Source organism: Eriocheir sinensis, chromosome 6 (assembly GCF_024679095.1).
Source record: "Eriocheir sinensis breed Jianghai 21 chromosome 6, ASM2467909v1, whole genome shotgun sequence".
Lineage (NCBI taxonomy): Eukaryota > Metazoa > Arthropoda > Malacostraca > Decapoda > Varunidae > Eriocheir > Eriocheir sinensis.
In genome coordinates, this window is record NC_066514.1 from 15,471,502 (window position 1) to 15,487,350 (window position 15,849).

Below are 15,849 nucleotides of genomic sequence, written 5' to 3' on the forward strand. Positions count from 1 at the left end.
GATGTTGAAAGATGTGCCAGCACCTGCGCTACCATTATTGATCAAGGGAAAGCAGGTTTTTTGTTATGACTATATGGATTCGATGGAACGACTTTCTGAGACACGTCTTCCATCCCGCGAAGATTTTTTCAATTCGCTTCAAGAAGCAGAACTTTCCGAAAGTGATTATAAACATGCTCAGAATGTTTGGAAAGTAGCTGGGTGTCAGAGCCTGATGGACTACTTGTTGGTTTATGTAAAAGTGGATGTTGGCCTTCTATGTGATGCCTTCCTAGAGTGGAGAGGTATTTTGAAAACTCAGTGGAGGTTGGATATTGTAAATTATGTTAGCCTGTCAGGATTTCCCTATGACTCTTTTCTGTTAAAAACACAGCAGGAATTAGAGATGCTTAGTAGCCCACACATATATCATTGCATTCAAACAAATGTGCGTGGGGGCTACACAAGTGTTGTGCGTCGTTTTGTACGCACCAATAACATCTACACGAACCCTCAGTTTAATCCAAAACATGATAGAAACACTTTCCTTTCATATCTTGACTTCAACAGTCTTTATCCCACTGTAATGCAAGAGAAGTTACCATGTGGAGATATGAGAAAACTAGATGAGACAGAAATGCACTGGTTTTTGAGCGGGAGGGGGGCTAGGTCAATCAAGCAACCGATGGCGATTTTGGATACCTCATTCTGTGCGATACTGAGGCTGTCTCACGTGAAGTCATTGAGAAAACGGATGACCTCCCACTGACCATCAGAAGACACAATATCATCAATAGAGATATATCGTCAGCCGCACACGAATGGTATGAAGAAGAAAACCGTCCAGTACCGTGTAAGAACATAAAACAGATTGGAACACATGTTGCTCAGGAGAAAATGCTGTTTGCTCTGTCCCTCCTTAAACTGCTTATTCAACTAGGCCGGGTTGTTAAAAAGTGCATGCTATTTATATGTTTAAGCAAAAGCACTTTCTTGCGGACTTCATTCTGGATAACATAGAAGCCCGCACAAGTGCTACTTGCCCTATCAAAAAAACTGCAATCAAGTGTATTTCAAACAGCATTTTTGGTCGATTCCTGATGAACGCGGCCAAATATAGTGAAGACATAGATATTGTCACCAACCGCGAAAAGTTTTTGAAGCTGGCCCGAAGTCCTTACTTTAAACGCGTTGTACCCCTCAATGATGGTCATGTAGTTGTAGTTCGCCATAAGAAATATTCACAGGCGAATCATCCAAACTACATTGGCTACTACGTCCTAGAGCTGTCCAAGCTGCGACTATATGATTTCTTTTACAGTATCATGAAGGCTCATTACGGGGATCGGGCGAAACTAGTGTATTGTGACACTGATTCCTTAATAACAGAAACTGAAACTCCTGATCTATTAACAGAGTACTCGCAGGAACCCTTTAAAAGCTATATAGACACAAGTAACTTTAGCTCCTCACATTCCTTGTACAACACAGACAACAAAGGCAAGCTCTGATTTCTCAAGTCTGAAGTGAGGGAAAGAACCATCTCAGAATTTGTAGGTGTAAGACCAAAGTGCTACTCCATCCTCTTGGCAGACGGTGACCGGTTGAGTTCAGCTAAGAGCGTTCCAAAGCTCATAAAGAAAAAAATTGCTCATCAGCGATACAAAGACGTCCTATTCCAGAAGCAAACATTTACCTTTGACTATCAGGGATTCACAGTGCGTAATGGACGAATGAGTACAGTAAAATATCCCAAGAGAGGGATATCTGTAGTTGAGGACAAAAGATACTGCTTTAGCACCTTGGAGTTACGATCTTACGGTCATCCCGATAATTCTACAGGGGTAGAGGAGGAGGAGGAAGAGAAGGAGGCTGTAATCATAATTTGACCAAATTCCAATAAACATTGAGTTTGTTTGACTCGCGAAATGTGCGCGGCGGCGGCAGCAGCGGGCCCTGCTTCGACATCATGCGACGACAGGATGCGACAGGATTGCGTGGGCTCGGGGCGGGGCGGGGCGGGGCGAGGCGGCAGCACGCTACCAAGTTATTCTAAAAGAGAAATGAGACACTGGATTTTTCTCTACTATGAACCGGACATGATAGTGTTCTTAGATAGTTATGCTCTCGACCTCAAACTATACTCTGATTATTTTAAATATATTGCTTACCCTGGGCTCAGATATATAAAAATGCATTTCGACTTCAAAGCACGCGAAGCGATGTGTGCGGGGCTTATGTCGTGTACTTTGCCTACAATGTTTCACACTTGGGTGTAAGAGAAACTCTTGAAAAAATATGTATGGAGTTTTCCAAGACTGAATATTCGAGGAATGATGAACACGTGATGAGATTCGCTTACAGCAAGTTTATAATGCCCGTATGACATCAAACATTTAACACGTGCTCATAAAAAGTAAGTATTGACTTTATTGATTTTTCATATTGAAGTGTATTACATTCCATGAAGCTATTCTCAGCATAAATAATTTTCTAGTTCCTTTATCGTGGTTTGTATAACACGCTTAAATCAGTGGTCTGGCTCCATACAGGACCTCACTCGTCACCACCACTAGCCCCGGTGCTGCCGCTCCGCCCCGCCCCGTCCCGAGCCCACGCAATCCTGTCGCATCCTGTCGTCGCATGATGTCGCCGCAGGGCCCGCTGCTGCCGCCGCCGCGCACATTTCGCGAGTCTTTTTTTAATTTTTTTATATGAGCCAGATCGAAACATAGACTCGTTTTATCTACATGTTTCCACAAATCGAATAAATTTTAAGACAATTATTGTTTTTTTCATCCATTTTTTGATAAAGGGCATATAAACGAGTCAAACAAACTCAATTTTTATTGGAATTTGGTCAAATTATGATTACAGCCTCCTTCTCTTCCTCCTCCTCCTCTACCCCTGTAGAATTATCGGGTTGACCGTAAGATCGTAACTCCAAGGTGCTAAAGCAGTATCTTTTGTCCTCAACTACAGATATCCCTCTCTTGGGATATTTTACTGTACTCATTCGTCCTTTACGCACTGTGAATCCCTGAGAGTCAAAGGTAAATGTTTGCTTCTGGAATAGGACGTCTTTGTATCGCTGATGAGCAATTTTTTTTCTTTATGAGCTTTGGAACGCTCTTAGTTGAACTCAACCGGTCACCGTCTGCCAAGAGGATGGAGTAGCACTTTGGTCTTACACCTACAAATTCTGAGATGGTTCTTTCCCTCACTTCAGACTTGAGAAATCCGAGCTTGCCTTTGTTGTCTGTGTTGTACAAGGAATGTGAGGAGCTAAAGTTACTTGTGTCTATATAGCTTTTAAAGGGCTCCTGCGAGTACTCTGTTAATAGATCAGGGGTTTCAGTTTCTGTTATTAAGGAATCAGTGTCACAATACACTAGTTTCGCCCGATCCCCGTAATGAGCCTTCATGATACTGTAAAAGAAATCATATAGTCGCAGCTTGGACAGCTCTAGGACGTAGTAGCCAATGTAGTTTGGATGATCCGCCTGTGAATATTTCTTATGGCGAACTACAACTACATGGCCATCATTGAGGGGTACAACGCGTTTAAAGTAAGGACTTCGGGCCAGCTTCAAAAACTTTTCGCGGTTGGTGACAATATCTATGTCTTCACTATATTTGGCCGCGTTCATCAGGAATCGACCAAAAATGCTGTTTGAAATACACTTGATTGCAGTTTTTTTGATAGGGCAAGTAGCACTTTTGCGGGCTTCTATGTTATCCTGAATGAAGTCCGCAAGAAAGTGCTTTTGCTTAAACATATAAATAGCATGCACTTTTTAACAACCCGGCCTAATTGAATAAGCAGTTTAAGGAGGGACAGAGCAAACAGCATTTTCTCCTGAGCAACATGTGTTCCAATCTGTTTTATGTTCTTACACGGTACTGGACGGTTTTCTTCTTCATACCATTCGTGTGCGGCTGACGATATATCTCTATTGATGATATTGTGTCTTCTGATGGTCAGTGGGAGGTCATCCGTTTTCTCAATGACTTCACGTGAGACAGCCTCAGTATCGCACAGAATGAGGTATCCAAAATCGCCATCGGTTGCTTGATTGACCTAGCCCCCCTCCCGCTCAAAAACCAGTGCATTTCTGTCTCATCTAGTTTTCTCATATCTCCACATGGTAACTTCTCTTGCATTACAGTGGGATAAAGACTGTTGAAGTCAAGATATGAAAGGAAAGTGTTTCTATCATGTTTTGGGTTAAACTGAGGGTTCGTGTAGATGTTATTGGTGCGTACAAAACGACGCACAACACTTGTGTAGCCCCCACGCACATTTGTTTGAATGCAATGATATATGTGTGGGCTACTAAGCATCTCTAATTCCTGCTGTGTTTTTAACAGAAAAGAGTCATAGGCAAATCCTGGCAGGCTAACATAATTTACAATATCCAACCTCCACTGAGTTTTCAAAATACCTCTCCACTCTAGGAAGGCATCACATAGAAGGCCAACATCCACTTTTACATAAAGCAACAAATAGTCCATCAGGCTCTGACACCCAGCTACTTTCCAAACATTCTGAGCATGTTTATAATCACTTTCGGAAAGTTCAGCTTCTTGAAGCGAATTGAAAAAATCTTCGCGGGATGGAAGACGTGTCTCAGAAAGTCGTTCCATCGAATCCATATAGTCATAACAAAAAACCTGCTTTCCCTTGATCAATAATGGTAACGCAGGTGCTGGCACATCTTTCAACATCTGTTGTGTGCATATGGGTTCGTTCCCATTGCTGTGTGAGTTCAGCTAATGTAAGTTCGTTCTTTATACAAAACAGTGTGAGTTCAGCTAATGTAAGTTCGTTCTATAATCAAAACAGTGTGAGTTCAGCTAATGTAAGTTCGTTCTATATACAAAACAGTGCGGGTTCAGCTAATGTAAGTTCGTTCTATATTCAAAACAGTGTGAGTTCAGCTAATGTAAGTTCGTTCTATATGCAAAACAGTGTGAGTTCAGCTAATGTAAGAACGTTCTATATACAAAACAGTGTGAGTTCAGCTAATGTAAGTTCGTTCTATATACAAAACAGTGTGAGTTCAGCTAATGTAAGTTCGTTCTATGTACAAAACAGTGTGAGTTCAGCTAATGTAAGTTCGTTCTATATACAAAACAGTGTGAGTTCAGCTAATATAAGTTCGTTCTATATACAAAACAGTGTGAGTTCAGCTAATGTAAGTTCGTTCTATATACAAAACAGTGTGAGTTCAGCTAATGTAAGTTCGTTCTATATTCAAAACAGTGTGAGTTTAGCTAATGTAAGTTCGTTCTATATACAAAACAGTGTGAGTTCAGCTAATGTAAGTTCGTTCTATATACAAAACAGTGTGGGTTCAGCTAAAATGGTTTACAGCATTACTTCCACAATAGGATCCGCTTGCTACTGTTTCTCCGTTTCTATTCACTATAATGTAAGCATACGCTATGGCAAAGTGATGTCTCTTTACACCCATTCGAAGAAGGCTTTACGAGAATACTCTCAAAGACATAGAATGCTAAATAAGATGGCTCATATGCTTTAGCATTATTAATAAATTTCACAGTATATCCCGCAGGTGGGAATCTTAGTCTTGTGATCATCATTGGGTGCTCAGCAAGCGTTGTCTTGTTCTCACAGGCACACAAATTTCCATGCAGTTTTTCCATGCTGCATGGTTCTTTTTCATTTCCCGCCGCAGGATAGTTTCCTTAAGCAGTTAATTTGAACACCAACGAGGGAAGAAAATATTTTGGATTTGTTGTTAACTAATAAAGAGGACATAATAAGCAACATTGAGGTTGGGGGTTCATTAGGTAACAGTGATCATAAGGAAATTATATTTAATATTAAATGGGAGGATAGAGTCAGCAGAAACAACACTTAATACCTGACTTCAGGAAGGCGGACTTCGAGGGTTTAAAAAAGCAGCTGCAAAGGCTTAAGAGAGTAAGATCAGAAGTAGCTGAGAGCTTAAACCATAGGGTTCGTTATGTTGGGAGTATAGAACGTGTAAGAATTCCTTTTTCCTGGAGTTCACCATTGGAATACGCGTTCACCTGGGAGGCTGTCCAAAAATGTTTGAGCGAAACTGTAGGGATTCAGGAGTATTTATACCTAAATCAACAAGAAGATATCCATAAGGACGTGAATATACAGCATATATATATATATATATATATATATATATATATATATATATATATATATATATATATATATATATATATATATATATATATATATATATATATTTATATATATATATATATATATATATATATATATATATATATATATATATATATATATATATATATATATATATATATATATATATATATATATATATATATATATATATATATATATATTTATACAAACTGGTTTGCCTTCTCTTTTCCGAATATTTGTCTGCCCAGACAGTGAATTTGAGATATATCTGACTTATTTAATAACACGAGTGAAGGAAAGGGAAGGGGAGGGAGGGAGGGAGGGGGGGGAGGAGAGAGAAGAGGGAGGGAGAAAGGTATGATGGAAGGGAGAGTTGAGCGAAACTGTAGGGAGTCAGGAGTATTTATACCCAAATCAACAAGAAGATATCCATAAGAACGTGAATATACAGCATATTTATATATATCTACAAACTGGTTTGCCTTCTCTTTTCCGACTATTTGTCTGCCCAGACAGTGAATTTGAGATAAATCTGACTTATTTAACCCTCGCGCGCACGATGACGCATTTCGTGTCATCAAGGGTAAAAGGTTCTGGCGGACGATGACGCGAAACGCGCCATAAAAGTAAATAAAAAATGATTAAAAATTAAGTTTTCGATGAAAGTGCGTCAAATTTGCAGTTGTTGGGATAAGTTTCTTAATAGTAACATATGGCAATCTATCTAAGGAACGTAGATGAGGAGCTTTGAGTGATTTTTATTTGTTAGGCCACTCTGACGAGAGAAAAAAAAAAAGTTTTCTCGGTGTAACTCGGGAACTAATAGACGTATGAGGAATTTGAAGATACCATAAGAATCCTCACTAAAAGGTAAACTCGATGCGGCAACGTCTAAGGTCATATGACACCGAAGAGCAGGCAGAAAATATAAAGAAATGCAAGTTGAGAAAAGAAATAAGAAGAAAGAAGTTAAGAAATGAGATATAAGACATTAATTAATGCAAAATCAGAAAAAAAGACTTGGTGCTGCAGTGTTTAGGGGTAGATGACACCAAATAACCGGAGTAAAAAAATAAATATATATAAGTTGAGGAAAGAAATAAGAAGAAACAAGTTGAGAAATGAGAAATAAGAAGATAATGATACAATACATCCAGCAAAAACTTAAATAATTTATCGAGTCTTATGTTCAATGGCGATTTTTTATTTTATTTTCGGACTTGCATTAGAGAGTAAATTCATATTCCAGCCTGGTCATTAACCTAATGTCCTTAACCTTTTCCGTGATTATAATCTCGTGGTCATTCGAGGGCCCAAGATCTTATCTTAACCCTTCAAGTACCCCCTCTCCCGTCACCCCCCCCCTCCCTGCTGGGCACCCCTACTCCCGTCACCCTCCCGCTTCCGTACGCTAGTCCGAGAGGGGGGGGGGGTGAAAAGGTAAAAGAGATGGGAGGGGGGGAAGGGGGGGTCCAGATACCCACTCTTTCAGATCCCCCCTGGTGACACCCCCAACCCACAATTCCAGTACCCCCCGCAGAGGCTACCCCCACTTCCGTACATTTGTTACTACTCACGCGGCCACGATATATTCAAACAAAGTACTACCGTTAGGCCCCATCGCAGTCTTATTTCCATTCGACTCCTGAGTTTCTACTCCGGATCGTTTTGGGGGGGACATTCGGCCTCCCCCGAACGGGAATCATTTTCGTGCCTATTGTCCTTCTCTTAAATTATGGAGTTGAGTTTAAGCACACAATCACGCAGGTTGTCAGTGAGGCTGTATTCAAGGGATACAGAACTCCGAAGAGGAACTTTAAGGACAATCATGTACACAAGGAACTCTAGAAATTTACCAGCATCTGTTACATAAATGGTTTCTCCATCTGTCCAGTTTCCTTGTTTCAAACACGATATCAAATCAGTAGACAGCCGACAGGCGTCCACTAGCCTGTTAAAAAGGCCACTCGTTAGCAGTGTCCACAGCAAAAATTCATACCCTTTACTAGGCTGTGTTCCCCATCTTCCCCAAATGTTTCAAGAAAAAGTGACCGAAACGCGTCATAAGCCTTCAGTTCTATGAGCGCGTTCGTGTTTATGAGGGCCGCGGCTCCCGTTCCGGGTTTGACCCAGGAGTGGATGAGAGATATTTTATCTCCCGGATCTGACACGAATGAAATGTCCATGACAACCTTACACTGAAACAAGAAGTCCCTGGCCGAATAATCTGCCTCCTTACCTGAGAAAGGCCTAGCTGCTGTTGCTGTTAGCGGAAGATTAGGGGCAGAAACCATTGTGTGATTATTAAGAAGAGGGGATCCCCGCCTGCTCCGATTATGAGATATCCTGAGGTTGGCCAACCGTTTGACAGAGTCCATATGGACATTGTCGGACCTTTGTCGGTTTCCGACAAAGGCTATAAGTATGTACTGACAGTGATTGACGTCCTGTCACGTTTCCTGGTAGCAACCCCCCTTCGGACGAAGGCAGCCAAGGAAGTGGCAGCTGCGTTCTACGAGAACGCAGTCTGTGTACACAGCATCCCGCCTATTCTAGCCACTGATCAGGGAAAGGAGTTCGTTAACACTCTCCTGCGAGAGTTGACTCAATTGCTACAGATTGATCACTTAAGGACGACTCCTTATCACCCGTCTGCGAACGGGGTGATTGAGAGGCCTAACGGCACTTTAATAAATATTCTGAGAACCTTATGTGAGGACAATAGAGGGATTTGGGACCAAATGCTTCCAGTTGCAACACACGCCTACAACACTGCCTATCATCGTGTTTTACGGGATTCCCCATTCTTCCTGCTTTTCTCCCGTGACCCTAATGTTCCTTTTGAAATGTTAGAGAATAGGCGACAACCGTGTTATGATGTAGATAGTTACAAGTCATTCACTGCTAGTGTCGCCCAAAGGACTTATAAATTGTGTCAGAAGAATATTGATATCGGTTGGCAAGAGTCTGAAAGGATGTTTAGGAAGGCAAAATACAAACAGATTGAGATTGGAGATAGGGTGTATGTCAAGAACATTCCGTCCAAGAGCCTAAAAAACTTCAGCCTTTGTTTAACGGCCCCTTCCGGGTCGTCGACAAGGTTAGTCCTGTGGTCTTACGACTCCGCCATATCAGAGGGAGTAAGATCAGGACGGTTCACACCAACAATGTTCAGGTCGTTCACGAGGACTCTCTTGGACTCCATGACTCCCCTAACGTCAGGCGTGCCTACCCTGTCCCTGACAACTAAATACCAGGGCCGATTGATGATTCATTGTCAATGGCCCCTCCGCCTGACGAGTCACTGCCCTTGTCGTTTGCTGCTCCTTCCGAGCCCTCCCAGCCGACTCCTGCTCCCTCATCACCTGAAGTTCTCCAGGCTCCTTCCGAGCCTCAGTCAACTCGTCCGTTACGTTCCAACACGGTACCTCCCTCACTCCCCAACGTCATGGAGCGTCCTCTTGAGTATCGTCAACGACCGGCGAACTGATGCCCCCTATCATTTCAGATCCTGGGTGTTGCCCTCCCCTTACCTGCGGCTGTTCCCCTGCGGGAGCAACCTATACGTCCTGGCCTTGTCTTCTGCCCTGTCTTTAAGATGTTGTTGACAGGGCGTTACTACGTCGTTCCTGTCGTCATCCAGACAGACGAAATACAACGTCCTCTCATCAACGTGGCGAATCTGACCGCGGAAGTGTCGTGGTCTATTGAACATATGAATCAGTCATTTCCCACTGTGGGTTTGCTCAGGCGCACTCTAGACTCCTTTCACTTTGAATTTCATAAGCTTTTTAAAGATCTTAATAACTTCTTAGCAGCCATGAGTGGTAGAGATGGGAGCCCATTTAGGACTCGCCGGAGGCGAGGGGCCGTAGACTTAGTTGGCTCGGTAGCGAACCTCCTTTTTGGCACGGCCACTCAGGCCCAGATTGATGTAATACATGAGAAACTCTCCAATCTTCACGCTCTCTCCTCGGAGGAAAGACGCCAGCTCAACCTCCATACAGAAGTCCTCAACGCTACTGTTCGGGACCTCCGTCACGTCCACTCTACTATATCTCGTCTAGAGTCCGCCTCAGCTTTAGCCTCGGCTATTATTAGGCAGTTTTCTTTACGAACCTTGCAAATTGAGGGAGAAATGCGTATCTTGGAGACCATTCTCCTGATCCAATTGGCGCTTAGTGACCTAAATCATGATACATTGAACCTAAAACTAGGCCTTCAACAAATGTCCCAAACACAAGTCTCCCCTCTTATTATTCCCAATGATGTCTTGCTTCGTGTACTCAGGAATGCCTCCCTCCATTATCCCGGCTTGTTATTCCCTGCGGCTCATGAATATTTAACATTGTACCGTGATGTCTCTAGGGTTATTTCTAAAGGTGCGCTTTCCTTAGGTACCCTTCACTTCTACTTACAGATCCCCATGAAAGGGGATCCCTCTGATGTGTTCGATGTGTTTAAAATGGACGCGCTGCCTTTTCACCTCGATGGCACGCCATATTTTCTACACACCGACACACTTTCAACCTACCTCGCGGTTTCTGAAGACCGCAACCACTATATGCTTTTGGACTCCTTGGATCGCTGTACTAAACACCATCTTCTTTATATCTGCCCTCCTGTCGCCCCTGTGTATTCTACGTCTGTCCGGCGCTGCGAGATTGCCCTTTTCCTCGAGCGTCCGGATGCACTGTCACTGTGTTCTAAGTCTCTTCTCAGGACCTTCCCACCAGTCTTCCTCCCGTCCCCGGCGGGCTGGGTCTTCTCCACGGATGTTCCCCAGGTCGTCACCATGGTCTGCCCGGACAGTCCTGTCACCAAGTACCGGCAGACCCTGAATGGCACGGAGCTTCTTACCATCGGTATGGGTTGTAGTGCCCACGCCGACGCGTTCAGCCTCCCTGCCTCTGCCAGTTTGGATAGTGCCGAGCCGCTGACGATCCATCGGGCCCCTTTCCACGTCGGGCGAGGCATGGTTGAGTCTTTGCTGGCGGTCCATCCCTCCCTGGGCCATCCCCCTCCGCCTGCGACGCCAGTGGCATCTACGGGCACCCCGCTGGATCTTCCCCCGACGCTCCACCTGCTGGAGGAGTCTGTCCCGGGTTCTTACGCCGGTGCTGCCGCCTTTCCTTGGTGGGGCTGGCTGCTCTTTGGGTTCTCCGCCGCTGGCCTCCTCCTCTTCGCCTGCGGCCTGACCTGGTTCTTCCTTCTGCGACCCCGTCTCCTGCGTGCCTCCCGCCCCGTCACGCCGTCCCCGTCTTGGTCTGAGATGGTAGTTCGGCCTGCCGCGCGCTTCCTGCCACGAGGACGTGGCGTTATCTTGAAGGGGGAGGTATGTGGTGCCCCGCAGGGCGCTGCATCCACTAACACAGACGCAGTAACATCACCTGACCCAATACATCCATCACAAATAAACAAGGAAGACGAAAGCGACGTAGAACGTTAAAATACAGCCAACTTTAAGAACAATTTGAAGAACACAGCACAACGAGGCGACAGTGAGAAGAACAAATCATTATCAAAACACACAGGAAGCCAAAAGGGGCGTCTCGGACCACCATACAGCCGGCGCTCTGCCGGCTTCCCGAAACCGCCCACTTCACCCAACGACAGTACCACGCCAAAGACTATAAGGACGAGAATCATGTAAACGGAAGTCATGTAAAATAACACTACTCATGAATATTCACTCTTATGTGCTATAACCATAGAGGATGTAACAATATCATAGGGAGAGGAGTGCACCCTCAGTGCAGGAGCCTTATGTACCCAGTCAATAGGTATGACGTAGTGATGACGTATAGTGACGTAGGCAATCGCCCATATAAGGGAGTTCCCTCGGAGTACTCGGGGCAGAACTAGAAATACTTCTGACCGACACTCACATGTCCCTCTAAATTTTAGACACACTATGTGTCGTGTGTTCATCTACACTGTCGTGAGTAGAAAGTGAAGTGTTGTACCGTAAAGGAAAGCGCACTAGTGTCCATTGTGTATAGTGGTATTGTTTAGATTATAAGAGTATATATAATCTTCAGTGTATGTGTAATAAGAAATAGTTAGGATTGCAACCAGTATTGAAGTAGGACGTTACTTGTCCCTTAACAGGCAGTGTGCGAGGCCTGACGACCCGCTGGGTCTGATTGAAGTGTATTCTGTATTTTATATTAGTTTGTTATTCATAGTGTTAAAATAAGTTAAAATTAAATATAAAAAAGCGACAACCAGTATTGAAGTAGGACGTTACTTGTCACTTAACATGCAGTGTGCGAGGCCTGACGACCCGCTGGGTCTGATTGAAGTGTATTCTGTATTTTATATTAGTTTGTTATTCATAGTGTTAAAACAAGTTAAAATAAAATATAAAAAAGCGACAACGTTTCATCACCCCAACTACGAGCTCCTTCAAATACTCTTGAAGTACCAGAATATTAAGTCAGTTGTCGCTACGACGAATCAGTCTTAAACCTCCTTGAGAGCCCGGTAGCGGGCCACAACATATTTTTGAATGTGACAATTGTATTGGCACTCACCACATGACTGCTAAGCCTATTCCACTCATCCACCACCCTGTTAGTAAACCAATTTTTGCCTATGTCCCTGTTGAATCTGAATTTATCCAGTTTAAACCCGTTACTTCGTGTCCTACCCGGTTCTCTTACCAACAAAACCTTATGAATGTCTCCCTTATTAAAGCCCTTCATCCATTTATAAACCTCGATCATGTCTCCACGCACCCTTCGCCTTTCTAGAGAATGCAAGTTTAACTGTTTGAGTCTTTCCTCGTATGGCAAGTTTCTCAACCCCTGAATCATCTTAGTCATACTCCTCTGCACCGATTCTAACATTTTGACATCCATTCTATAGTAGGGTGACCAGAATTGAACCGCATAGTCAAGATGAGGTCTAACTAATGCTAAATATAGTTTGAGGAAGACTTCGGGGCTTCTGTTGCTTACGCTCCTTGAAATAAATCCCAGTACCTTATTAGCTCGATTTCTAGCTTGAATGCATTGTGCCCTTGGACGGAGATCAGAGCTCACTAAGACCCCTAAATCCCTCTCGCACCCAGACCTACTTATGAGAGTGTCATTTAAGCAATAGTTATGTGAGGGGTTGTTCCTACCTACACTCAGAATACTGCACTTCCCTACATTGAACTCCATCTGCCATTTATCCGCCCAGTCATATAATCTGTTGAGTTCACCTTGGAGAATACTAGCGTCCTGATCCGACTCAATTACTCTACCGATCTTGGTATCATCTGCAAATTTACTAACATCACTACTAATTCCTGTGTCTAAGTCATTGATATAAATAATAAACAAAAGTGGACCTAATACCGAACCTTGTGGGACCCCACTCGTAACACATCCCCAGTCAGATCTTTTACCATTGATTTGCACTCTTTGCTTCCTATTGCTAAGCCACGCCTTGACCCAGTTAAAAACTTTACCCTCTACTCCGTGAGCCTGTAATTTAAGCAACAGTCGTTGGTGAGGAACTTTGTCAAACGCTTTACTAAAATCAGGATAGATTACATCATAATTTTCATCTCTGTCAACCGCCTCAAATACTTTATTGTAGAAGGACAAGAGATTGGTGAGGCATGACCTACCTTTTGTGAACCCATGCTGCGAGTCGTGAATTAAGCTATGTTTCTCTAAATGCTCCCGAATGTTCCTGGCTATTATGGACTCCAGCATCTTCCCTATAACCGATGTTAAGCTAATTGGGCGATAGTTTGAAGCAACTGACCTGTCCCCCTTTTTAAAAATCGGCGTCACATTAGCTACTTTCCATAGGCTCGGCACATAGCCAGTATCTACCGACATCTTAAAGATGTCGGTTAGTGGGTCACTGATTATATCACCTAACTCCTTTAATACCCTCGGAAATATCCCGTCAGGACCTGGCGACTTGTTCTTCTTAAGCTTATCTATCTCATCCTGAACTACTTGCCTGGTAATGATTATATCCCTCAATTTATCGCCATCCCCGCCCTCGTACACCTGAACTCTTTCCGGTATAGTATTGGCGAGGAGTGTGCACTTGCAACTTTAAGGAAAAAACTGAACAAGTACAGGTATAGAGACAGGACCACACCAGCGTAGGCCCAGGCCCTGTAAAATTACAACTACATAGGTAAATACAATTAGGTAAACACACACACGCACATACACACACTCAGTATAATGTTACGTATATGCCTTGCCATAAAGCAAAGCTTTGCCGTTTATTGCAGCTGGTTGTAATACTTATATCATATCATTTGTATATAGATATCATATGTATCGAATGATATTTCAATTCATATTCACTCAGTATTACACATTCATATTCACATCAGATAATATGTTTTTCATTGTAGCCTATCCATGCCATATCATATAATCCTTATAATCACATCACATTCTTATTGATAACAGCCTGTCACATCTCAGTAACATGGTAGTTATTCATATTCATTTCTCATTCATATCATGTATTTATATTTTTTTCATATTCATATCATATATTCATATCTTGTACATCGATATTCTTATCCATGTTTCATGTTTATATTCATAGAATTATATCACGTTATTCATACCTTTTCACATCATTTTATGCAAAGCATTAAAAAAATCATCATGTTTATATTATATTCTTCACTAATTAATCATACCATATACATACATATTCATAGCAGTCACATCCCAGCAAACAATATCACGTTGCAGCAACGTTGTGAAAACGTTACGTAAAGGTTCCAGATATGTTGTGTTGGACTTTGTGAAAACGTTGTGGGAACAAATATTTGTCCACTCCCAGAAAGGTTGTCACAACGTTGTGAAACAACGTACCTATGACCTTCTGAGGACCTTCTTGCTACCTTATTACAACGTCCTTGCTACCTTTGCACGACATTCTCATCCCCTTTTCGGGCCCTGTTCTCACTTGTTTAGGGTATTCCAAACATCTGATTAAGAAGCTTAACATGTATTTACTGAATATTTCTTTAAATTTCATTAGGATATATGCAAATCTTCTAAATATATATGTTTCTATTGAGCCTTATAACTAGATAAATGTAATATACACTGATAATGAAGATTGTTATATAAGCATTTATATCGACATTGAATTATTAAGAAAGAATGAAAAACAGTCTTTTGTTAAAGTAAGTAGGCTACAGTCCGTTTCATTCCATGTGTCCACTCGTGAACGTGGATGTGGCACCTGCGCATTGTTAGTTATTGATTGCGTGAAGATCAACTTCATATTTTCAGTGATATATTTGAATGTTTGTGTATACAAAAAAGTAAAAATCAACCACAAACGTGCCGATTTGCATCGATAATCTGACATATAAACACACGAAAAAACAATTTGTATATCAAACAGTATATAGTCTGATACCATATTGGAACGATCTATAGCCTTTCAGATACCCACATTTCATTTTATTCAGGTACATAAAGTGACATCCGACTCTGCCAAGTGTCTATAGTACATAAGGAATGTTCATATGTTGCATGTAAACAGCATGGGTATTGGGTAGCCTAATAGTATACGAAATAGCCTAGCACGTCGCATTCAACAGATATTATTTACTATATCATGTTATTTTGATTATTAATCATTATTTACATGCAGTAAATTATTAAGATACCCTTTATAAGCACTTGCAGAGTCAGATGTCTCTTAAT